The 25,013-nt window shown below is 41.5% G+C and overlaps 2 long non-coding RNA genes across 2 annotated transcripts in view; one reads left to right on the forward strand and one right to left on the reverse strand.

Annotated features, from left to right (window-relative positions):
* LOC309613356 overlaps positions 1-23,208 on the reverse strand; it is a 62,776-nt gene extending 39,568 nt beyond the window's left edge. Inside the window, exons 1-3 of the long non-coding RNA XR_014235674.1 lie at positions 22,459-23,208; positions 21,812-21,892; positions 5,017-12,444 (exon numbers count right to left, since the gene is read on the reverse strand). This is a non-coding gene — a long non-coding RNA (uncharacterized lncRNA). The remainder of the gene's footprint in view (positions 1-5,016; positions 12,445-21,811; positions 21,893-22,458) is intronic.
* The window catches only part of LOC309613458, a 64,035-nt gene that overhangs the window by 14,532 nt on the left and 24,490 nt on the right, over positions 1-25,013 (forward strand). The window lies entirely within an intron of this gene.

Consider the following 25,013-nt stretch of genomic DNA (forward strand, 5'->3'; position numbering starts at 1 on the left):
CTGCATGAATCTGGGAAGGCAATTTACAAGCAAAGGAGTTTTAACAAGCTGTTCCCTTATATATTGTTCTGGAAGACAAGTTCAAGAATTTCTATTAGATATCAGCGTCTGTTAACTCTACAGGGCACGGTTTCACTATCTGCAGTTTCAGGCACCCACTGGGGAACCTGGAACGTATTGCCCATGGATGAGGGGGACTACTGTACACCCTTGTTGGCAACCAGAGGCCAGAAGCTGGCCCTCTCAGTTAAGGCAATCTAAATTGTTAACAGTTTTTGAAGATCATGTGGGTAATATTTAGCAAAAGCCATAACATGACCATGATCTTTGATCCATTCATTCCATTCCCGCTAGACTGTCCTATGGTAGGAGTTCTGTGGTGAAGGGGGTAGGGTTGAACAAAGGACACATGCTTATTGATGGGGAGGAAGAAATTTCCTCTACCCTTCTAGGTTCTTCTGGCTATTCTAAGAATTAAATTGACATGAGACAGATTAACAGGAGAAAATGAAACAAAAGTTTAATGATATATATACGTGAGGGAAACCCAGAAAAACTGAATAACATGCCAAATGGCCAAAACCCTCACCAAAGACAAAAGACGATGTTAGGGAGATTGGATTGGGATTTCAAAGGGGAGAAAGGCAATTTACATGGAGAAGGAAAAGCAAATATTTGGTAAACAAATGTTTACTGGGCTCTGTGGAGACACTGGGACACAGAGAGATTTAACAGACTTTACTAGGTTCTTCCCTGTCTACACACTTATTCCACATTATAGTTTTATCTATGGTGACAACTCCCTTCCTGAAAAAGGTCTTCTATCTACATTCTTTAAGGCAGTCAGGGGGAAAGTCAGAGTGAGACAGGAGGGGGGCAAGGCACAACCTTTAAAAGAATGACATGACCATTGAAGGCACAACATAAACTGGTTAGAACCAACTAGGTCCAAGATGGTGGACATGTCAACTTCCACTAGACCCTGAACATCAGTATACGCTCATTGTAATACATCCACTGCTAAATGACACAACTAAAGGTGCCCGAGGCCAACCATAGTAGGCCAAAAAGTGGGTGGTGACCCAATTCCTGGAAATCTCCACCCCTTCTCCAAATAGTTGGAATAATCGTCCCACTCATTAGCCTATGAAGGTACCCAGCCCATAAAAACTAACCACCCCACCTTTAGGGGCCTCTCGCTTTCTGAGATGGCCCACACTCTGTCTGTGGAGCGTGTTTCTCCCAAGGCTGCTCTCACCCTCTGAGACCAACCGCATTCTGTCTATGGAATGTGTATCTCTGTAAATAAACCTGCTTTCACTTTACTATGGCCCGCCCTTGAATTCTTTCCTGCCTGAAGCCAAGGACCCATCCTTGGCAGCCCGTCCCAGGGACTCGCCTGAGAGCTGCGGCATGACCATCTTCTCTTGCCCCACTATTTCCTGGAACAAAAGGTTCTTCCTGGTCTTTGGGGCCTTAAAAATAATCAGCCTAAATTAATCCTCATGCCCAAAAGAGACATTTTGGGGTGGTACATTTTGCTCCCCTATACTATTCATAAAATTTTCTGTCTTTATATTTATGCTGATTAGAAACTTAAAACAATCAAATGTCTAGCAGTAGGGGAAAGATTTAACAAATTATGGTGCATTTATTAGAGGAATTATGCAGCAATTGAAATGATGGTTATAAAGCCTTTTAAAGAAAAGATACCATTTATTAAGGGACATATGTAGAAAATAAAATTCACTGTGCTCTAAAATTATACAAGGTATATAAGGCAAATCATTTTTTTTTTAAACTTAATGTTCTAATAACAGCTGTGACGTTTCAGTGGTAAATTAGGGGTTATTCCCCCTTCCTTTTGTTACCCCCAAAACTGGGTTTGCCTCTTGGTGGATTTCGAGCAAAAAGACACAACGAAACAGAGATCAAGAGAAGGAAGGATGTTACTTCCAGCAAATAAAGAGAACACCATGGATCTTTCCCAAAGCAGTGTCTCCAGGAAAAGCAAAATTCGGGAAGGTTTAAGTAAGGGTACACGCATATCCATGAAGGGGATTGGACAGAGGAGAATTCAGCATAGAATTGGGGCAAAGGTTGACAGAGTCCCGGGCTTTAGTTGATTGAAGTTACAAAGGTCAGGAAAGGTCAACATCATCATCCTTTAGGTTCCTATGGATCTAGTGGTTGACCTCTGGAGGGAGATTAAAATTCCACAACAAAGCTCAAGAAAGTGCTTCAGGCTAATCTTTACCATTGAAACACAACTGGGAGTCTTTACAACTAACTAGTTGTCTTTGCTATTGTTACTTTTCTTGCCTGCTAATAGTATTTTGTTTTGTTCCTTTAAGATCATTGTTACTGAGACCTGTTCAAGGGCAAGAATTGTGGCCAGGCTTAGACCACAAAATGGCTTAAGGCCTTAAAATGGCTTCTCTTATGTCAGAAAGATTTACCAGGTTTTTTTCCTCTGAGGACCCCCTACCCTATCTGTTTCCATTTCCTCAGATAAACTTTCTGAGCCTCCTCTATCCCCTTTCTACAGGTTCCCAGAGCACACAGTATTTCCCTTTATAGAACTCGCAATTCCTTTTTTAATGCCTGGCTTTCCCACTAAGACCATAAACTCTATGAGGTCAAGGAGTGCCTCTTAAAGAAGATGTTCAGACCCTTGGTATTCAGTTAGCATCTTCTGTTGTTGCAACGAAAAGAAAGATGGACATGACGGTCTCTAACAGGCTGGCCTTTGCTGCCTGCCTGGGGCGATTACCACATAAAAAGTTTAAACATCTGCATACTCCCAAAGAAAAACTAACAATTAAACAGAAAGTCAAAATTGCAGATTTTTATAAGATCTCTAAGCCCCAGCTATACCGAAGGGACAGGAATTCTCTGCATGAGTCCAGTCCTCTCTTCTCTGGGTTTTTCCAGGCTGCCCTTTCTACCTGAAAGCCCTTCCTGTCTTGCCCCAGCTAACTCTAAGGACCCTTCATGGCTTAGTGTGGATATCACGTCCTTTAAGTCTTCTTTGACTCCCCAGACTGTGCAAATTTGCTGGGAACAATTAATTTCTGAGAATGGATGCAAACCATTCAATGATGCTCAGACCAACAGGTACCTTCTAACTCTCTTCATAAGCTGCCTGTAAAGACAAGGCCACCTTGTGTGTGGGGATTTAGTCCCTAGGGTGTTCATATTTCTTTAAAAATCTGGAGGTATTTGGGAACGTAAAATGGTACACCTGCTACGTAAAACAGTACCAAGCTTCCTGAAGAAAAATTTTAATACAATTGCTATATCATCCAGCAAACTCACTTTTAGATAGATAACCAAAAAAATTTATAGCAGTATCTCTAAGAGATATTTACACAATAATATTCATTGCAACGTTATTCACAATAGCCACAAGATATAAAAAAACGCAAATGTCTGTGACAGAGGATTAAAGGTTATGTGATATATACATTCAATGGAATATTATGAGGCCTTGAAAAGGGAAATCCTGTCATATGCTTCAATACGGATGAACTTCAAGGTTACTATACTAAGTGAAGTAAGCCAGTTACAAAAGGGTATATACTGATGATGTCACTCATATGAGGGATCTAAAGTAGTCCATTCATAGTGACAGGAAGTACAAAGATAGAGGGGGAGAGGGAATTAATGGCCATTGAGTTTCAGTTTTGCAAGATGAAAAGTTCTAGAGATCGATTGGGAAACAGTATGAATATACTTAACACTACCAAACTGTACACTTTAAAACATTTAAGATGGTAAATTTAATGTTATGCAATTTCAACTGCAATTAAAAATAAAATAAAATAACATTTTAAACCCTGGAGGCAATTTGCTAAAATACAAAAAGTATAAGTTTGAAAAATATATATAGGTACTTCCCTCGTGGCACAGAGGTTAAAACTCCATGATCTCAATGCAGGGGGCCCATGTTCAATCCCTGGTCAGGGAACTGGATCCCACCTGGATGCTGCAACTAATAGTCAGCACACCACAACTAAGGAACCCACCTGCTTGCTGCAAGTAAGACCTGGAGCAACCAAATAAATAAATAAATAAATAATTTTTTTAAAAAGAATAGATATTTAGATGACCATTGGGAATTTCACATTATTCATATTACTACCTACTTCTGTAACTGTGAGGAATTAGATAATCTGCCTGATTTTTCATTTTGTCATCTATAAAATGGGGGATAATAGTAAGAAGATTTTAGTGATGATAAAGGAGACTATGTGTGTATGAGAAGCACCCTGGTGTCTAACACACAGCAGAGGTTCAGCTGTCGTCACTCTTCCCCTCCCTGGTCCTCACCAGGCTGCCCACGTGCTCAGCTGACTCCAAAGAAGAAACAACCCAAATGTCCAATAATGGCAGATTCGTTTCACAAATAATATGGCATACAATAGCATTAAAGTCATGCTTTTTATTTTACAAGCCCAGTAAAAGAATTTATGGATGGAGAAAGGAATATTCTCCTTTTAACAAATCTACAACAATGGAGGCATTTGTGTGTGTGTGTGTGTGTGTGTGTGTGTGTGTGTGTATAGTGTGTGTGTGTATATATACATATATGTATATATATACATATGTACACACATATATATGTGTATATATATATATTTTTAAGAAGAGCAGTGTGTGTGTGTGTATATACACATATATGTACATATAGATACATATATATATATTTTTAAGAATAGCATTGTTGTATTTAAACGAACAACCTTCTAGGTCATAAATGTAACCGTCACTAAGAGTCTACACATACTCACTGCGTACAAAAACAGAGAAATTGAGGGACCTGCAGTTTCCTTGAATGGCTCAAGCTTGTGGAAATGGAGAGGAGCTTGGTGGTGGGTGACTTGGACCTGGCAGAGGCAGACTTCTCCCCAAGATGGCACAACTAGAAATTATTTGGGTAGTTCTTCATTTTCACAATACTAGAACCACTCTGAACAAACTGGCAATACTCAGCAGAATTAAACATAAGCTTACTTTAGGAGCCAACAGAGGGACCCTCACCCAGGTCCTTAAAGGGACAGGGGTGAGAATGGTCATCGGCAGCATTGTTTGTAGTGGTGGGAAGTTGGAGGCAGCTTGGTGTTCATCACTAGAGAAAATGATAAATAAAATATGGTGGATGCATACAGTGAAATTCAAGTTAGAAACAATGAATTCTACGTGCATGACAACCAGCACAGATCTTTTAATAAAGGATGTCGAGTATAAATTGTAGAAAATAAATGAGGTCTAAAACATAAGTCTATGCACATAAACTAAGGACACAATCATCCACAAATTGATATATTTTAGAAGGAACACATATATCCAAGGACTTACACGGCACACATTAGAGTGGGTGAATACTGGGGGATGGGAAGTACAAGTGAGGACAGAGGATAAAAGGGAAAATGGAGAGGGAAATTGTGTACACTTGATGATAAAGTAGCAGAGACTAAAGGATACTATCAACTGTTTACTTTTTACAGTAGAGATTCTTACTCCTCCCCCAGCCTTGGAAAAAAACCAACTTAATTACTAACCCGAAGTAAATCCCAAGGACAGGAAGGCTTGAGTTTGTGTGGCTATGTCAGTGTAAGCATCCCTGTTGCAGGATGCTACAGGCTTATCTCTCAATCTGGTCAATGAAAATAAATGTGTGAGCAGACTCTTGTGGCTTGACCTCCTCCAATCTTTCACCTCTCATATCTAGGCAGGAATGGGATATTAGTCTAGGGGACAGCACTAGCTTGGGGGCTGAGGTGGGTTCATGACCACTGTATTAAGTTTCCTAGGGCTGCCATAACAAAGTACCAAAAACTAGGTGGCTTAAACCAAAAAGATATTCTCTCACAACTCTGCAAGGTAGAAGTCTGACATCAAGGTATAGGTAGGATCATGATCTGTCCAAAGGATCTAGGGAAGAATCCTTCCTTGTCTCCTCTAGCTTCTGGTGGTTGCCAGGAATACATGGTCTTTCTTGGCATGTAGATGCATCACTCCAACCTCTGTCTTGTCTTCACGAGGCCTCCCCACTGTGTGTGTGCCTATGTCTTCTGTTTTCTTTTCTTATAAAGACACCAGTCATTGGATTAGAGGCCATTTCATCAAAGACAAACTACATTACATGGAGGAAAGTGAAATGCACATTACTAAGTGAAAGAAGCTAATCTGAAAAAGCTACATGCTGTATGATTCCAACTATATGACATTCTGGAAAAGGCAAATCTGTGGAGACAGTAAAAAGATCAGTCCTTCACAGGAAATGGGGGGAGAGGAATGAATAGGCAGAGCACAGGAGATTTTTAGGACAGTGAAACGATTCTGTATGGTAAAATGGTGGATACGTGTCACACATTTGTCAAAACTCTGAATGTACATCATGAAGAGTGAGCCCTAGTGTAAACTATAGACTTTGGGTGATAAGATGTATCATGCAAGTTCACTGATTGTAACAAATGTGACTCTGGTGTGGGATGATGATGAGGGAAACTGTACTTGTGTAAGTGCTTGGAGTATGTGGGAATTCTCTGTACTTTTCACTCAATTTGCTGTAAACCTAAGCTGTTCTAAAAAATTAACTTTATTGATTTTTTAAGAATCAGCATAAGACTACTTACTACAATGCTGAAGCCTAAAAAGTGGAACTTTAGAGACTACAGTGAATCCCCTACATACGAAGCTTCAAGTTGCGAACTTTCAAAGATATGAACGTGCATTCACATGTCCAATCACAGAAGTTAGTTCAGGTGTCTGGTGTACATTGTCACGTGCCTGCATCCTCTACAAGTGGTTGTACTTTTGTGTACTTTTCTGTACAGTACTGTGTAGAGTACAGTAGCACAGTATCTTTATTTCAAGCTAGATCTGCAAGAGGACTTCATTGAACTCCTTGCTGTTCAACACAAGGGGCTTACAAATGAAGACCTGATGGAACTGGAGGCCCAGAGAAAGGATGAAGAGAGACAAGAGGAAGAAGAAGTAACCGAAGAACCGTAGAGATTCATGACACAAGAAATGGCAAGGGGATTTTCTTTCTTTGAGGAGGCACTGTTAGTTTTTGAGGCACAGGACCCAAACAGAATGGTACACAAAGGTTGCAGCAGCCATTCAGAATGCAACCCAGTGCTACTGTGTCATCCATGATGAGAAAAAACAGAGCTACTACTCATACATGGGATCATTTTTTCAAGCGGGTAGATAGAATCAAATCCAGCAAGGAACCAGACCTGTGCCATCAATGTCAGGCATGAGTGAAATTGTAGCTTGCCCTCCATCTACTATTGCTGATGATCCTTCAGCTCTACCATCTCCAAACTCCTCTCCTTCCTCCAGTCAGTAACTCTTCTTGCCTCTTCACTCGATGCCAGCCCCCGTATGCCAGCTGTTGTACTGTACTACTGTACATTTCCAGGTACTGTACTGTAAGATCAAAAATATTTTCTTTATTTTTTGTTTGTTTGTTTTTTATGTATTATTTGTGTGAAAAGTATTGTAAACTTATTATGGTACAGTACTATATAACTGATTGTGTTAGTTGGGTACCTAGGCTAACTTGGTTGGACTTGCGAACAAATTAGACTTACTAACACACTCTCAGAACGGAACTCGTTCATATGTAGGAGACTTACTGTATTACAAAAAGACTGTGATGTAAGACTCATAGGAGCAGCTAACACAACATTAATGTCAGGGCAAAGGAAAGATGTATACTTACAATCAAGAAGTTGTTACAATCAAAAATTACAATCAAAAATTTCTCATTACATAAAAACTGAACCAGGAAAAATTAAGAGAGCATAAAATTAAAAGATAAAGATTTCTATGATTGGCATTTGAATACTAAAAGACACAGCTATTTAAATTCTACAATGACTCATCAGCCAAAAATAAGGGAAATTTGAAAATATTGGATATCAATCATAATAACTACTTGTGGTAAAAGTGATGAATTGAGGGAAATTTACTGGCTTAAAATATTAGAAAAGTAGAATAGGTGAAAACTGAGTTAAATTGCGAGAGAAACAAACAAACAAAAAAATGGACCCAGAAAGTTGAAAACATTGAACCTCTGGGTGGCATTGACCTAGCTAGAAAAAAAGGTACAAATAAATAACACTATGAACAGAAAGGAGATACAACCACAGATAAACAAAACAGGAATATTATCAAACTTTCACAATTAAAATTGAAAATTAGAGATACACCATTTATCTTAGTAGTATCCAGATTCTTCTAGAGAACAGCAAAAGGAGTATTTCAATATGCTCCAGGAGGCTATAAAACTTCAATAACAAACTAGAGGACAATGCAAAACAAAATTATTATCCTCAAACTCATAAATATATATAGATGCAAAAATCTTAAAGAAAATAGTAGCAAATCAAATTCAGCAGTTATTTAAAAGGATACAACAAGACCAAGTTGGTTTATTCAAGAGTACAAGGGGATTCACTATGGAAAATAAGGGGGTTGCTCAAAAAATTAACTATAGAATTGTCATATGTTCCAGCAATTCCACTTCTGGGTATATACCCCAAAGAATTGAAAACAGGGACTAAGTTATTTATTTGTACACCCATGTTCACAGCAGCATCACAGTAGCCAAAACCTGGAAGCAACCCAAGTGTCCTTCACAGGATGAATGGATAAGCAAAACGTGGTATATATGTACAAACCATTATTCACCCTTAAAAAGGAAGGAAAATATGACATATGCTGCCACATGGATGAACCTTGAAGGCATTATGCTAAGTGAAATAAGCCAGTCACAAAAGGACCAGTAGTGTGTGAGTCCACTTATATGACATACCTAAAATAGTCAACTTCTAGAGGAAGAAAGTAGAATGATATTTCCAGGGGCTGGGGGGAGGAGGGGAATAGGGAGATAGTGTTTAATGGGTAGAGTTTAGGTTTGGAAAGATGAAAAACTTGTGAGATGGGTGGTGGTGAGGGTTGCATGACAATGTGAATGTATTTACTGCCTCTGTACTGTACACTTAAAAATAGTTGTGGTAAATTTTGTGTTATGTACACTTTACCACATTAAAAATGCAAGAAGAGCTTAAAAGCAAACAATTTATAAACATAATTAACTACATTAACCACATAAAAACCCACAGTGGTTATTAAAAAGCCTTAACTTTAGCATTCATTTATGATAAAAATAACTCAAATTATGAGTGACAGGAAGTGAAGAATCAATGTACATGAAAGATCTGAAGTAAGAGAAAATGTCAAAAGAGAAAGCATAAAAATGACTACGAATAAAAAATTGATCAATATTAGTTACACACGTTTTATTCCTCTTAGTGCAACAAACTATTTAATAACTAGGGTTGTACCTGAAGCTATCAAGGTGACTATGATGAAGCAACGAAACAAGTCCACCAGATATGACCTTCAACAGGGCTTCAATACTTTAATGGCTTGGGGAATGAGGTGCTGTTCTGGTTTAGCAGATGGAGAGAATTGTGTGCCCCTTACTTAGATCCTGGCTTCAATAAATCAATTGTAGAGGAGCAGTAAATTTTGAATATGTACAGAGTATTAAATATTAGGGAATATGAAATTTATTAGCTGGGACAATAATATTGTGATTATATAAGAAAACACCCTTCTGTTTTAAGAGAGAGATACTGAAATTTTAAGGATGAAACAGAATGATGTCTGGGATTTACTTTAAGATATTTCAGCAAAAAAAAATAAAAATAGACAAGGCAAATGAAGAAGAAGCTTGTTCATGAATCTGGGTGATGGCTGTGAGAGTTTATTCTTTTGTGTGTTTGAAAGTGCTCCTAATATTCAAAAAACTGAAAAGTCATTAAGGAAAACCACTGACCTCTCCCAACCGAAACACAGGTTGTTACTGAACCAAACTTGTGTTTGCTCACCCAATGCACAGGAAAGTCAATCTACTGACACAGGGTTGTGGTGAAGGAAAGTTCAGCATTTATTTGCAGGGTACCAAGCAGGGAGAATGGGCACCTAATGCTTAAAGGATCTGAACTCCCTGACGGCTTTCAGGCAAGCGTTTTTAAAGACTAAAATTAAGGGTAAGGGTCTGAAGCATGTGATTAGCTCATGGATTCTTCTGATTGGATGGGTGTTAAGCAATAAAGTGATATCTGGCATGCTGGTCATCACCCGTCTGGCTCCAACTTCTCTGAGTCTCCTTGGCTGTGGTCAGCAGGTTTCATCACAGGGTCCTGGTTTCTGTAAAACAACTCAAGGATATGTTGCATCAGATTGTTATCTGTATCCCTTGAGGAGGAACTAGGAGTCCTGTGACTCTGTTTTATGGCTGAACTTTTCTTGCTTGGTAGCTTTTCCTTTGTTTCTGCATTTCCTCACTTCTGTGATCATTAATTGCTTGAGTCTGCTCTTTGGAACTCTGACAAGGCCTCAAAAACTCTAGCTTTTTCTACAAAAAAGAAGTGCGGACAAGAGGGAATTGTATGAAGGAGGGCACTGCAGGGTCAAGCTCCGTTTCAGTTCCCTCTTCTCTTCGATACTCCTCAGTCCTAAGGGGAATGGGGCGACGACCGTTCTGGCTACTTCCTGCGGAACAGGGGCGATGTCAATTCTTCAGGATTAGAGGAGAGAAAGTCTTGGACCTTCTTTTCTAAGAATTCTCAAGTCCCAGGCCTAGCATCAGTGTTTTGCATTATGAAACATTATCTCCCTCTTTGAGAACTTTGTCATAGTATCTGGAGAAATATGTGAAAATTAATGAACACATTACAAAGAGGATGATGACCAGATGGAGCCTTGTAACAGTACTCAGAAGAGTCCCCCTATTCCAGATTGCTATCACAAAAGTAAGTCCTGGTACGTGTCCTCTTTATAAACATCCTATAACCAGGTAGCCTTTTCAATTATTCTGTTTACTTGGGTTTCAACTTCTCCAGAGGTATTGACATATGTGCAGCATGTGGGATGAGCCACTGCACATAATCTTTGTTTTGCCAATAAGAAGTCAAGGGCTATTCTATTATCCAGGACCACTCGAGCCAATGAGTTCAAAGATGTTTGTTGGGCTGCAATACTTTTAGCTGTGTCCTCAGCAATTTGTCCAATTGCGGCAGATACATTATGAATCATATCTCTATTGACATAAACTCTGGCAGTTGGTGTGAGTTTGGCAAAAATACTTTGTCCTATATTGTCCTCCTACCTTGCCAATATCTCTCTTTTAAGACGGGTGTTTGATTTAGAGAGAGAAGTCATGCTCTCCAGACTATGCACAGAAAAAGGGATCCTAAAATATCCCAATAGGCATGACCCTTCCATTTGCCAGCTGTCTAAGCAGCGATGTGCCCATCCTTGTGCTGGTGAGTCACTCCCTATGCCACAGACAAAGATATATCCTGGAGGGGAGCAAGTTATACCTCCCAGGGTCACGTCATTGATTCTTTCATTTTTGGGGAGTTCAGAGATTATGTTTTCAAGCCAGGGGTGAGAGCCGCCGCAAGCCTTCCATAGTCCATTTACATGATATCCAACTTGTCTGGCTATCTGGCATAAATTCGTGTCATTTTTAGCCCTTACACATTTGTCAAGTGTACATTTCAGGGGATTTTGGGCATCACATTTCTCCAGGAGAAATTTGAGGGACCGCGGGGGACCGGTAGTAACTTTTCCTCCAATGGAAATTACTTCAGACAGGTTGAAGCAAGGGATTGGGATATTCTGAGGTCTCTTGGTTATCTGAACTTGGAATGTGAAGCTTGAAGGAGGAAGATTATAGAAGGTTAAGGGGTCTGGCACAGTATCAAAATCAGTTATAGGGACCACCGATGGGATATACTGTTCACGAATAGTTTGAGATTTCAAATGACATATCCAACAATTACTTAAATTCCCACCTCTCGGTATACTCTGAGACAACCTAATGAGAGAATTTTCCTTCCAGGAAGCAGCAGACACCAGTGGGATGAGACAGTAAAGAAAAGCAAGAAGCATTATTACAGTTGGGGCCAACAGCTCGTATGGGAAAATAGCACTGGCCCTAAACTTTGGTACGAACTCTATTATCACAAGGGTTAAATTAAAATAGAGCAAGGATGAAATATCTCCTATTGTCAATATCACAACAAATTACAGGTTTGATTGACTGCAATGTAATCACAGGTAAAATGATTACATGAATCAAGAAGCAAGCAAAGGGATCTAAGCAAATAATAAATCAGAAAAATGCTCCAGCCAATTACAAATGTTATTATGAATGGCCACAAGTCATTCACTACTTATCTAAGATACTTCCTTTAATTTTAACCGAAGCCCTGGTCCAGACTTGCAGGAAGGAGAACTGGCTTTCAGTCAGTGTTGTGGTTGTCTTTTCTGTAACTGCCAAGGACCGTGGACTTGTAGTTGGATCAGAAGCCAGCCTCAACCGTGTACAGCAGATCCACGGCTTGACTCCTGTCAATTTAACAGAAGAGCAAGTTACTAGCAGAACCTGGTAAGGCCCCACTCACTGCAGCTGGAGTTGGTTCTTTGGGTGTACATGGTTCCATGTTACAAGGAACACCCAGTCTCCAGGTCTAAAACACCGGAGGGGGACATCTGTGGGAAACATCATTTTTTTAGTAACAAATTTAGGAGTAGCATTGAAAACTAACCCCAGTGTTTGCACATATCTTACAGCGTCTACTTTTACCTTTTGGTCAGATGTCTGGCCACCAAACTGCTCAGAATAGAAGAAGGGTCTCCCATAAAATATTTCATAAGGACAGAGCTGGAGTCTACTTCTAGGACCCAATCTAATTCTAAGCAGTGCAACCAACAACACTCTGTCCCAGGTTTAGTTAGTTTCTTGACAGATTTTAGCTATCATCCTTTTTAAGGTGTGGTTCTTGTCGATCAAGGCCTCCAAGATGCATGCAAATTCCATTTTATTGCACATGCTTCAGCTACCTCTTGAATCACATTAGCAATAAAGGCTCCTCCATTCTCACTCTGAATTGAGCTGGGTAGCCCAAAACTAGGAATTATCTCCTGGAGCAAGACCTTTACTACCTCTGGAGCTTTTTCAATCCAGCAAGGGAATGCTTCCACCCAGCCTGTAAAGGTGTCTGCCATCATCAGTACATAGTGAAAGTTTCCTTTAACTTTGGGCATGACTGTAAAGCCTACTTGCCAAACTTCTCTCAGGCCCTCCCCTCTAGCTTGGACTCCATGCAGGGTGGGGCCCCAGTCTTGGAATTATTTTTAGCCCAAATCATACATTTTCATAATACTCTTTGTATTGTCCTTTGCATATTTGGTCTTTAATGTACTCCTGTATACACTGGATACCCATAATTGGTGCTCAGGTATATTGAACCAATTGCTTCCTCCATTAGATATTCAGGAATTGAAAACGCTCCTTGGTCATTTACCATTTGTTCCTAGATCGGTAAGATCAAATCCACATTTTCGTGACCTTCTGAGGTTCTCAGGTGAGTATGTCAGGCTAAATTGGGTCAGGTGTATACTTAGGAACAGAGCTATAACCGAAGGTGTTTTGCTCCTGGCTCTTCTGGGCAATGCACCGCTGCCACCTCCTTTGGCTTGAGCACTGTGTCTAGCAGTTTCAAAACTTCTTGGGGGCATGTTTGATTTCTTTTCCCTCAGAAGTGAGCAATCTCTCTTTCCAAATTGCCCCATGTGCATTCACAACTGAAAAGGCATATTTCGAGTTAGTATAGATGTTAACTATTATACCTTCACTGAGATGTAAAAGTCAAGTAAGGGCAATAATTTTAGCCTTTTGGGCCAAGGTACCTGATGACAAAGTTTCTGCTCCTAGGATCTCCTGCAGGGTTACCTCTGAGTATCTGGTCTTTTAGTGTTGGTGGTCCATGAAGCTACTTCCATCTGTGAACACCTCCAAGTCTGGATCTCCCAAGGGAACATTAATCAAGTCTGAGCAGCTGCTCAATGACCTGCATAAATCATACATGGGCCTGCAAGCATGGGCCACCCAAAGGGGTGGGGAGCAGTGTGGCTGGGTTCAAGGAAGACACAGTCTTTGAATCACATTAGGATTATCAAGTAAAATGGCCTGATATCCTCCCAGGTGGCCTGAAGTGAGCCAATATCCATCCTTTTATTCCAATGGTGGCAGCACATAGTGGGACGTATGCACCCTGCTTGGCTGTCCTAGAGTGAAATCCTCTGCCTCTTGCAACAAATCTCGAGTAGCAGCTATGACACTCAAATATGTTGACCATCCCTGGATTATAATGTCCAAAGTCTTTGACAAATAGGATACTGGGCATTTTGTGTTTCTCAGATTCTGGGTCAATACCTCCAGTCTCACTACTTGTTTTTCATGTTTAAAAAGATCAAACGGCTTTTTCAAATCTGGCAAACCCAGAACAGGGGCAGTCAGTAGTTTTTCCTTCATTGTTTGGAAGGTCTTTGACATTCTCCCGTCCCCACTAAGGGCTTATTGTCAGCCCCTTTTAGGGCCTCATACGGTGGCTTACCTATTAACTTAAGTTGGGGATCCAAATGCAGCAGAATCCTGCCATTCCAGGAACCCACACAACTGTCTTTGGGTGGTGGGCACTGTCACCCAGGCTACTGTCTGCCGGCAGTCCTGGAGCAAATTCCTCTGGCCTTTTGTCAGTTTGAATCCTAGATATTTCACAGATGGTTGGGAAATTTGGGCTTGTTTCCCAGAGACTTTATAGCATCATTTGGCCAGAGAGTTCAAAGTAGTCCCAGTGTTTTTACCCAAGTTCTTCATCTTGCTAGTTGTGAAGGTATCCACATATGTGAGCAGAGCTCCCTCCTGCAGCTGGAGCTCCATTACGTTTTTAGCTAGCACTTTCCTGAACAACATGGGCTGGGGGCGTAAGTCCTTGTAATACTGTCCAGCAGTATTGTTGCTTGCTTTTGTTTTCTAGATCTTCCCATTCAAATGCAAACGATGCTTGGGATTTAGGACTCCAAGGAACACAGAAAAAGACGTCTGTTAAGCCTAGCACAGTGAACAAACAAAGGTCTCCAGGTAAGAGAGTGAGCAGAATATAGGGATTTGGGACTACAAGGTGAATATCATCCACTATCTGATTTATGGCTCTTAGGTCCTGAACGAACTGTTAGTCCTCAGTGCTGGGCACATTAAAGGCAGGATGGGAGTTTTAGATGGTGACTGAGGGCCGCAAATAAGCTTGTATTTCAAAAAGGCGATTATCAAAGGTTGGATCCCTGTTTTGCTTGCTCCTTTAGGGGTATTGCCTTAATCTCAGAGCCTGAGTGTCTGGCTTCAGTTTCACCTTTACTCGACAGCCCTCCTGGCTCTCCCTGGCCTCCAGTCAGCCCATTGTTCCAGGCTTCCCTGCTGCAAGATGTCTTCAGGAACGCTGGTTGTGACTCCTCCATCCCTTGACAGAGGAGGGCCGCCTGCAAGGCACAGGCTTGTTCCGGTGGTACCTCTATATCCAGTTGTCCAGGTATGAAAGTCAATTTAGTATTGAATTTACTTAATAAATCTCACCCCAGCAATGGGACTGGGCACTCTGGCATGTACAAAAAGCTGCATTTTAAGTTAGTGGCCTCAATCTGACAGTCTAGAAGTTGCACAAGCAGTTTTTGGAGAGGCTTTCTGGAGACTCCTCTCGCCATTGCGCTTTTTTGGGTTAACTAGTTAATTGAGTGTCCAAAACAGAGCAAGTGGCTCCAGTATCAATCAGAAAGTCAATTTGTTAGTTTCCCATGAAAGGGTTACCGGGGGCTCCTCTTGGGAAGTGGGAAGGAGGCTGTTTCCCCAAGCAGACTCCCTGCCAGGCCTTCCTCACTCTGTCACTTTCCGTTACTACAGCATGAACAATGCTTTCTCCTCCTCTTCCAGTTTCTTTTTTGAGCTGGGACAAATTTCCTTCTTGGCTTACGATAGGCACTGCTGGGGACCCACTTTAACATGTCCCTTTTTGGGGTCTCCTTTCTGGGGGTCACCCTTCACTCTCTTGGTTCCCTGGGATCTTACCCTCTGCTCAGATGTCTTGTTCTCCCTTTCTCCTGTGAGTGTCACCGCCAAAAGGGACATCTGCTGCATCATTTAACGGGTCTCTTTTTGGTCTGTATTTCCTCCCGACTGTGAAAAACTGAAAGCAATTTCTGCCAGATGAGATATGGGCAGGCCAAAAAGCCCTTCTATCTTCTGCAGCTGCGGTACTCTGAGCCATAAGGTCTGATTAACTAACTTGAAATTCTCTGGATTATCAGCATCCACATCTATATTTTGGCAATATGCCCTATACATTCTCTCCTAAGACCCAGGGGTTCTCCTGTGGCAGTTGGCACACTCCTTGCACCTTATGAAACCTCCTGTGTTGGCTCTCCATTTTGGAGCCCTGCTAAGTTGCACTCCCTGCCATGCTCAATTCGAGCTTTATCTCCTAGGTCATTCTCAATCCCTTCCTGGATCTGTGGTGGGAATTGCATTTGCTGCTGGTGCTTGTATGGGTTTGTTAGGGGCAGAAGCATTCATTCTATCTGCCTCTTCTCTAGCCTTTTCTATCACCATCCTCCTCTCTTCCTCAGCCAACAGGGGAGTTAGCAAACCCTGAACATCAGCCCAATTTGGGCTGTGGGTGGCAAAGATGGAGAAGAATAGATTTTCCATCCTGGTAGTGTCTTCCCAATCGGTTGGTATCTTATTTTTCCAATTAAACAAGTCTGAGGTTGAAAAGGGAGAGTGTATCCACACAAAACCTGCTGGCTGATCTTGGGTATTTATTCCTCCAATGGGAATCTGCCTCAGTGGGAAATGCTCTGCCTGAACAATAGTGGTTCCCTGGCCAAAATTGGTTTCCTGTCAGGTAACAAGAAGGACACCAGTGTGCTTTCCTCAGCTCCTGCCAGAGCAGGTGAGGGTGAGTTGGCTCCTGTGGGATATAGGACCCTGGCGATTGCTTCCGCATTCTGCCCACCATACAGGGGCAGAGATGGCAGAACTGTAAGAGCATTTATTTGTTGAATTAATCCCTCATTTCTTCATTCCGGAGAATCGGGTAAAGCTTTTAATATCTCCTTATTGGAGGAAATTTCTTTGTGTATCATAATTCTATGCATGTTACATTTTTCTCTGAATAAGTGCCACTTTGATACAATAGCATAAAAAGCTATCCATAAGAAACATCATCCCATTTTCCTCCCCTTTCACAGAATAGTTCTAGTTGAAAGATAGTTTTATAATCTAGAGAGCCATTAGGGGGCCAGTGTTCCCCAGATCCTAAAGAGTAATGAGACCAAGCAGTGTTACAATAGAACCCCATTTTTTTTTTCTTTTCAGAGGCGCATAACTAAAAGTTTCCCTATTCTGCTGAATATACCCTAATGGGCTACAAGTTGGAACAGAGCTCTGATTACCCATCTTTAGTTGTTCATAGCTAGTGCTGTCAAATATCAAGGAGGTCAGCCAGCAAACACGAGGCATCTCTCAGTGTTTCAGATTCCTTAGTCTAATGCAGAAAATCCCCAAAATCAATGCCCTGCCACAGACAGAGTCAAGTGGCTAAAAGAAAAATTACCCTGGTGCCATCACACATGAGCTCGGCTATTTAGCAGAGACATCTCAAGCAAGTGCCCTGTTTCCTTCATCACGAAATCTCTGAGGGTCATTGACACCCAGTTGGTGGCAGATGCTCAGGGCTGTCCCTGAGACAAAGGTGCTCAGGAAGCTGTTGGACAGAATCTTACAGCCACCTCCTGTCAGGGACCAATATTCCACAGGTAAGACGCCCACTTGGGACAGTGGTCCCTTCATGGTCACCAAAATTGTTACAAACTCAACCTCAGGTTCTCTTGCAACAAAGTCAATCTATTGACACCAGGCTGTGGTGAAGGAAAAGTAAAGTGTTTATTTACAGGGCACCAAGCAAGTAATTCAGGTCCTTTGATCACTAGCTGCCTATTTTCCTTGATTGGTGCCCTGCAAATACATGCTGTACTTCCCTTCACTACAACCCAGTGTCAATAGATTGACTGCTGTGTGTTAGGTGAGTGAACCCAAGTTCAGTTCAGTAACAAGACTGCTCTATATGTCCTACAAATACTATTAAAGCAAAACACCAGTGAAAACTGAAAATAAGGGCAAAGTTGTACAGATAAATGCTGACAAAATTAAAGCACAAAGAAGGCAGTACTGAACAATAAAGCATAATTCAGATCAAAAGTATGAAATGAAGCAAAGAAAAATTTTCAGTTATGATAATCCAAAAATATAAATATCTTTGGGGCTTCCCTAGTGGCGCAGTGGTTGAGAATCTGCCTGCTAACGCAGGGGACACGGGTTCGAGCCCTGGTCTGGGAAGATCCCACATGCCATGGAGCAACTAGGCCCATGAGCCACAACTACTGAGCCTGCGCGTCTGGAGCCTGTGCTCTGCAACAGGAGAGGCCGCGATAGTGAAGAGGCCCGCGCACCGCGATGAAGAGTGGCCCCTGCTTGCCACAACTAGAGAAAGCCCTCGCACAGAAACGAAGACCCAACACAGCCAAAAATAAATATAAGAATAAATAAATAAATAAAAGATTACTATTAAAAAAAAAAAAATCTTTGTGCCTCAAACAACATGGTTAAGTTAAACCAAGGAAAGAAAAGACAAAAGGCTCAAATAAAAGTAGAAATTTAAAAGAAAACTGTAAACAATAAAATCAAAAGCCAAGTAAGAATTTTCCTTAAACAGAAAAAAATTACAATGTGCAAAGTTAAGCGTGGAAAAGGACCTAGTATGAGGATTTTAAAAGATAAATTTGCAAATGTACGGTAATTAAGAAAACTCTAGATGAAATTAATGCTATCCTAGCAAAACTTTAAAATAATCAAATATTGATCCAAAAGTAAAAACAAACACAAAATCTTCATCAGATGAGTATAAAGAAAAATCAATAAAATGTTCAACATTTTAAAAAAGTTTCCATGTCCAGAACTTTCCATTTAATCATATAGAACAGACAATTTTCATTAAAGAGTTCTGAACTGCAAAAAAGGTAAAACAGGGAAGTACTTCACAGAAGAGAGAATAACAAATTCTAAACCACCACAAAAATCATTAATGTTTCTTATAGTAAAAGTTCATGTAAAATGATAAATTAAAATTTAAAAAAGAGGAAATTGGAAAGCAATGAATACTAAGCATGAAAAGTTGCCCAAGCCCAGATGTTGTGGCTATAATAGAAAAAATTAGGATCACTTTTCTCTATCTGGAGTGGGAATAGTTATAACTTTTTAGGAACTTGGAACACCTATTAAAATCAGAAATAATACATATACTCTCCGCTCAAGAATCTACACCAGGTGTAAAATCACCTGGACTTAACAATACATGAACAAAAGGTTTAGTACTGAGCTTTTTGTGACAAAAACTCAGAAAACAATACCCTTTAATAAGAGAAGGATTGAACCAAAGAAGCCCTATGCCCACTGAGGAGTCAGAGTTAGGTGGCTATTAGTGACTGTATCAGGGACACAATGCACTGGTTAGGAATGTCCTGGATATATCAGAGGAAAAACAAGCTGCAGAAAATGCAGATAGTACAGTCCCATTTTTGTAAATAGACACAAAACCATAGAAATGAGAATGGACAGTAAACAGATAAAAACATGCTCAGTTTTAGCAGTCAGGGGAATGCTAACAAAACTGGTTCCAGTGTTGGAGAAAGCTGATGATGGTCAGTTCTGGGCCAAATATCCCCCCTCTCCACCTTGAGAGGGGCAGCAGGAACTGTTAGATCTTTTGGGTAATTAAAATGTGAAAAGTATACAGTAATGTCAAACGCTGGGTGGTTCCAGAGAATGGGGTGGGAATATGAACTGTTCTTTCTCTCGAGAAAAGGAAGTCCACAAAACCATCAGCAAATTCAGAGAAACAAAACAAAACAAAAAAAGCACACTAAAAACAGGCTGCCTATTCTGAAAAGTTAATTCAGTAAAGAGGAAATGCAAGTAGATAATAAATATATGAAATGATGGCAGTCACAAGCCAAGAAAATGCAAATCAAAACAAGCTGTTTTTCACCCCAGATTAAGAGGAAATTGGTTTAAGGTGGCCTAGCCTTGCAGGAAGGCCAGGTGAGTCCCGGAATTGGAGACTATGATACAAACCAAAGTTCAATTTATGATTCTCTCCACTTCTTGCACACAATCACACATGCATCATAAGTCAGTTAAGCCCTGGCTGGTGGGTCTTATCTATATCCGTGGCTCCTGTTCCAGTGATGTCTCTCCTTGGACCTTATCAAACAAATTCCGTACCCACATTAACACTCCTAAAATGTCACACTTAGACACTCACAGTCTAACATCGACTGTTTAAGAACAATCATCATGGAGGCGCCCACTGGCCACTGTGATTCCATTTCGAACTACTTAACACAGCCTAAAGTCGTACAAAATGAGTAAGAATCACACGATTAAAAGGCACACCAAAACATTTACCACCCCGCCAACCCTCCCCACCCGCAATGCCTTGGGTGTGTGAATTGGTCAACATTTCTCACCCTTCCTGATTCCTGTCTCCAAATTTTGCCCTCCTGCCGTATATTGTTAGAGCAAGTTCCTTAGAACATAATGCAGCACTCATCACTGCACTGATTAAAAGCCCCTGGAGTCCTCCTGTGCTAAACCCTTTTTGATGGCCCCCTAAGCCTGACCTGAAACTTACCAAGTTTGCTCCAGCCTCGGTGTTTAAATCTTGTTTTCCACCCTGATTTAGGGATTCTGAACCCAGAGTTCAGGATAGAATTTCAGGGTGTCTAGCATCTTGGGCAGGAAAGAGACCACATTTGTTTTCATTCATATCTGAATGGAATTTAGCATGATACAGTTATCAAAACAATAATTTGAGATATAGAATATGTGAGCTTCTTAACCTATTATTTAACAAGATCGAGCAGCAGATCTAACCTATTTTTGAATTTTGACTTAGAGTGTAAAACTGTGTTCCATGATACCTGCAAAACTGTAACATGAAACGAAAATACCTGTGATTTCTAGTGGTGACAAAGTCATGGATTCTGCTAATAATATTAGACTACCAAAGCTCCAGGTTAAGGGTCCCCACCCTAGAATCATTCCTCATGTGTTCAGAAGGTCAATTCCCCTGGATCACTCTAAAATATGTGTGTTCCCACACCCTTCTCCACTTCTCCAGTTACCAAGCCACTCAACTACCAAGGCTTAGCTGCTACTAAAGAAAAACCACAGGCCTCAAATGGCATCACTTATGCTAAAGCCCAGAACACCAAACCTAGACTTAATACTTGACTTACTTGCAGTTTCCAACTTCCCCAGAAATGCAATCTTAGCCAACCAGTTTGGAATTTTCTGACTGGCACCAAGGAGGTCATCTGTCATGTGGGTCCTCTCTATAGCTTGACCCCCAGAGGAAGAAGCAGTCTGCATGATAAAACTGCCATTGCCTTCCCCTAAAAGATGTTCTGACCTAAAAGTAATATTTTCTTTCTTTTTTTTTTTTATTAACTTTTATTGGAGTACGGTTGCTTTACAATGTTGTGTTAGCCTCCACTGCACAACAAAATGAATCAGCCATACGCATACAGATATCCCCTCCCTTTTGGACTTCCCACCCATCTAGGTTACCACAGTGCGTTAGGTAGAGTTCCCTGAAAAAGTAATCTTTTCTTTCCCTAATGACTCCCTTGCCCCACGCTTCTTCTTCTTAAAAACCTTCCATTTTGTGTAATTGCTAGGAGCACACTTCTAGTTGCTAGAATGGATGCTGCTCAATTCGACTTTCAAATTGGTTGAATTTTGTTTTTTACCACTGCTCACCCACTGAGGGTCCTTGTCCTGGAAGGAGGATGAGTTCTCTGCAGAGCAGGACTTGGTCTCCCGTGCAGCTGTGCTCAGGGTCTAGAATTCAAGCAAAGCCCATGATACCGAATTCAAAATTTAAGGTTTGGTATGTAGAAAAGTACCCCATTTTGTACTCACACACACACACAAAAAAGATACTTTTCTAGTTATGTGTTTGCTTACATTTATATGATTATAACAGTAAACATGTTATTCCTTTTGTTGTTTGAAAAAAGAATTCAATCAATTGTTCTAACAGTGAAGGAAATGCAGAAATACTCTGACGAAATAGGTTGCAGATAAAGTTCAAGACCTCACATCTAGGGAATGGAGGAGGAGGCCCCCTAAGCTCTAAAGCTCTCAGTTATACCATTGCTTCCAAAAGACACTGTCAATTTCACCTCCCGACTCTGTTTTTAAAGTTAGTACCTAAGTCCTTCCTCATTTCCTCCTGGCCTTCATCTTCTTCTCATGGCACTACTATTTTAATGTCCCCAGTTTCAGGGTAAGGGATGCCTAGGAAGGTGCCTTTCTCACGGGTCAGTGAGGGACAGAGCAGGTTGTAAAGCTAGGGGGCCCCAGGACAGCACCCACCCCGTGCCCCACGCTTCTGCCAGCCTTACCTGGAGAGGGGCTCCAGCCTGAGATGCAGCCCTGAGCAAAGTGAGGAAGGAGGCTGGAGGACTGACCCAATCTTTTGCTGGCTCCTCCCTCCCCTTGCAGAGTTTGCAAATTCCTAGGCCCAATCCCTTTTCAATCTGCACCCCTTCGCTGCTTCTCCGAACATCTCACGCAAGCCTGAAGCCACTGCTGACTTCCAATCCAGTAACCTCCTGAGCTCCACCTCCAGCTCCGATTCTTGGGTGCCTCCGGCTGAGCGTGTCCAACGCCCACCCCACCGCCACGACTCCAGGCTCTCGAGGCAATAAAGGCACCACTTATTGCCCTGTTATTCAGACATAACCCCAGGCGTCAACCTTGATTTCTCTCCTTCCTTCAATCCCCATATTTAATCATTCCCAAGCCCTTGTGTTTGTCCACTTCTTTCTCTCTCCGTGGCTCTGTAACCATGCTGGACTCTGTGCAGCCTTCCAGAACAGAACCCTCCCAACTTGTCCTCTGCTTTAGTTCCTCTCTGAAGTACTTAGATAACAGTATTTGATGCATTTTTCCCGAGCTGTTTTACAGATGCTAAAACCCCCACCAAATGGAAGAAGTTAAAGTCCTGATGACCATGAACACATAGCCCCCTGGTACCTGAGGATTGATAAAGTGACACTGTCCTGTACCTCACCACCAACCAGTCAGAGAATTGTGCACAAGCTGATCATATACCCTGTGACTCCACTCCCTCACCTGCATTTAAAAATGCTTTCCTAGGGGCTTCCCTGGTGGCGCAGTGGTTGAGAGTCTGCCTGCCGGTGCGGGGGACGCAGGTTCGGGCCCTGGTCTGGGAGGGTCCCGCATGCCGCGGAGCGACTGGGCCCGTGAGCCACAATTGCTGAGCCTGCGCGTCTGGAGCCTGTGCTCCGCAGCAAGAGAGGCTGCGATGGTGAGAGGCCCGCGCACTGCGATGAAGAGTGGCCCCCACTTGCCGCAACTGGAGAAAGCCTTCATGCAGAAATGAAGACCCAGCACAGCCATAAATAAATAAATAAATAAATAAATAAAATATTAAAAAAAAAAATGCTTTCCTAAAAAAAAAAAAAAGCTTTCCTGAAAGCCATTGGGAGTTCGGGTGTTTTGAGCACTAGCTGCCCTGGACTCCTTGCTTGGCACCCTGCACTTTCCTTCACCACAACCTGGTGTCAGTGGATTGGCTTTACTGCATTCAGGCGAGTTGACCCAAGTTTGATCGGTAACAGATCCCAATGTTTGTCACAGGGCCCAACAGTAGGGGCAGGCACGCATCATGGCTTGGAGATAGATGAAACATGGCCAAAATTCAATTCACCAGTCACTCGATTTACTGCATGCAGTTAGCATGCAAGACACGTTAGTCAAAGTAGGGAAAATAGAAAAGGGGGTAAGGACCTCTCCAATGAAAAGCCTGGGCAGGAGACATCTCTGCAGGAGCAGTGGTCTCCAGTCCACAATGGGTCTCCCGACAAGTGGGAGTGGGAAGTGGCCCTCTGCTGAGAGAGGGCCTCTGGCAGCGTCCCTCTGCAACAGCTCTCAGCAGGTAGAGTCAGGTCCTCAGTGAGGCGTCTCATTTTAAGGAATAACATTTACCCCAGTGGAGGGGGCCTTGACTCATCAGTCGCTTCTTCTGTTCCAGTGACTTACGTCACCCATCAAACTTCTCTTCGTTTATCCCTCTAAGACATCCTCAGTCCTCCAGCAGACTTTTCAAGACAACAAATATGGAAGTTCACACTGGGACCACTGGGACTCCATTTTGAACAATTTTACATGTCTTAGCTTAAATCCTTCAAGTGTCACAGAAGATGAGTAGGGATCCTAACACAAAAGAAATCATATTATAACATCATTTATAACTAATATTTGAGAACATTTATAATATTAATGGTACTTAATCTAAGAAGTTCAATTTACATTTTGTTTTACATCTCAATAAGAGAGACAGTCAAATTAACCATGGTCAAAATTATAAGGCCAAAAACTTATAACTGCTTAGTGTTCATATATCTACATTCAGTTTTTGTTGTAAATTTCCTCAGCTGTAGGAAAGAACATATGGTTCACTCCATTGATAGGAATTAGATCTTAATGCTGAGATGGCTTCTTCTTGGTATTTCTTCTGTGATTGTATGAATGGAGTTGAGTGGCGAGGTACTCATCATGTTAATTTAAAAAAGAGCACACAGCCAATTATTATAGTTATAAAGAGGTAGACAGGTAATGCATCTGCCCAGTATTTTTGAGGCCGAAAGGTTAAGCCTAAGAAGTTTAGCTGGTATTCAGGAATAAAAGCCTACATGAGCTATAGTATGATGTCAAATTGGAGGGTTAAAAAAAGAACAGAGCATTTATGAATTGCTCTTCCCAGCAACAGCCATGGTGAAGTTTCTACCATTTTCCCCGTGGCTTTGCATATTCTCAGTGTTGTGTCTGTGCAAGAGGGTGAGAGAGGAAAAACCCAAGGGAAAGACCATGGAGCCACAGACCCCCACCCACATGCTGTGGCTCCCACATAGTTTTAAGAGACTTAGTTTCC

Source organism: Balaenoptera borealis, assembly GCF_965194805.1.
Source record: "Balaenoptera borealis genome assembly, chromosome: 1".
NCBI lineage: Eukaryota > Metazoa > Chordata > Mammalia > Artiodactyla > Balaenopteridae > Balaenoptera > Balaenoptera borealis.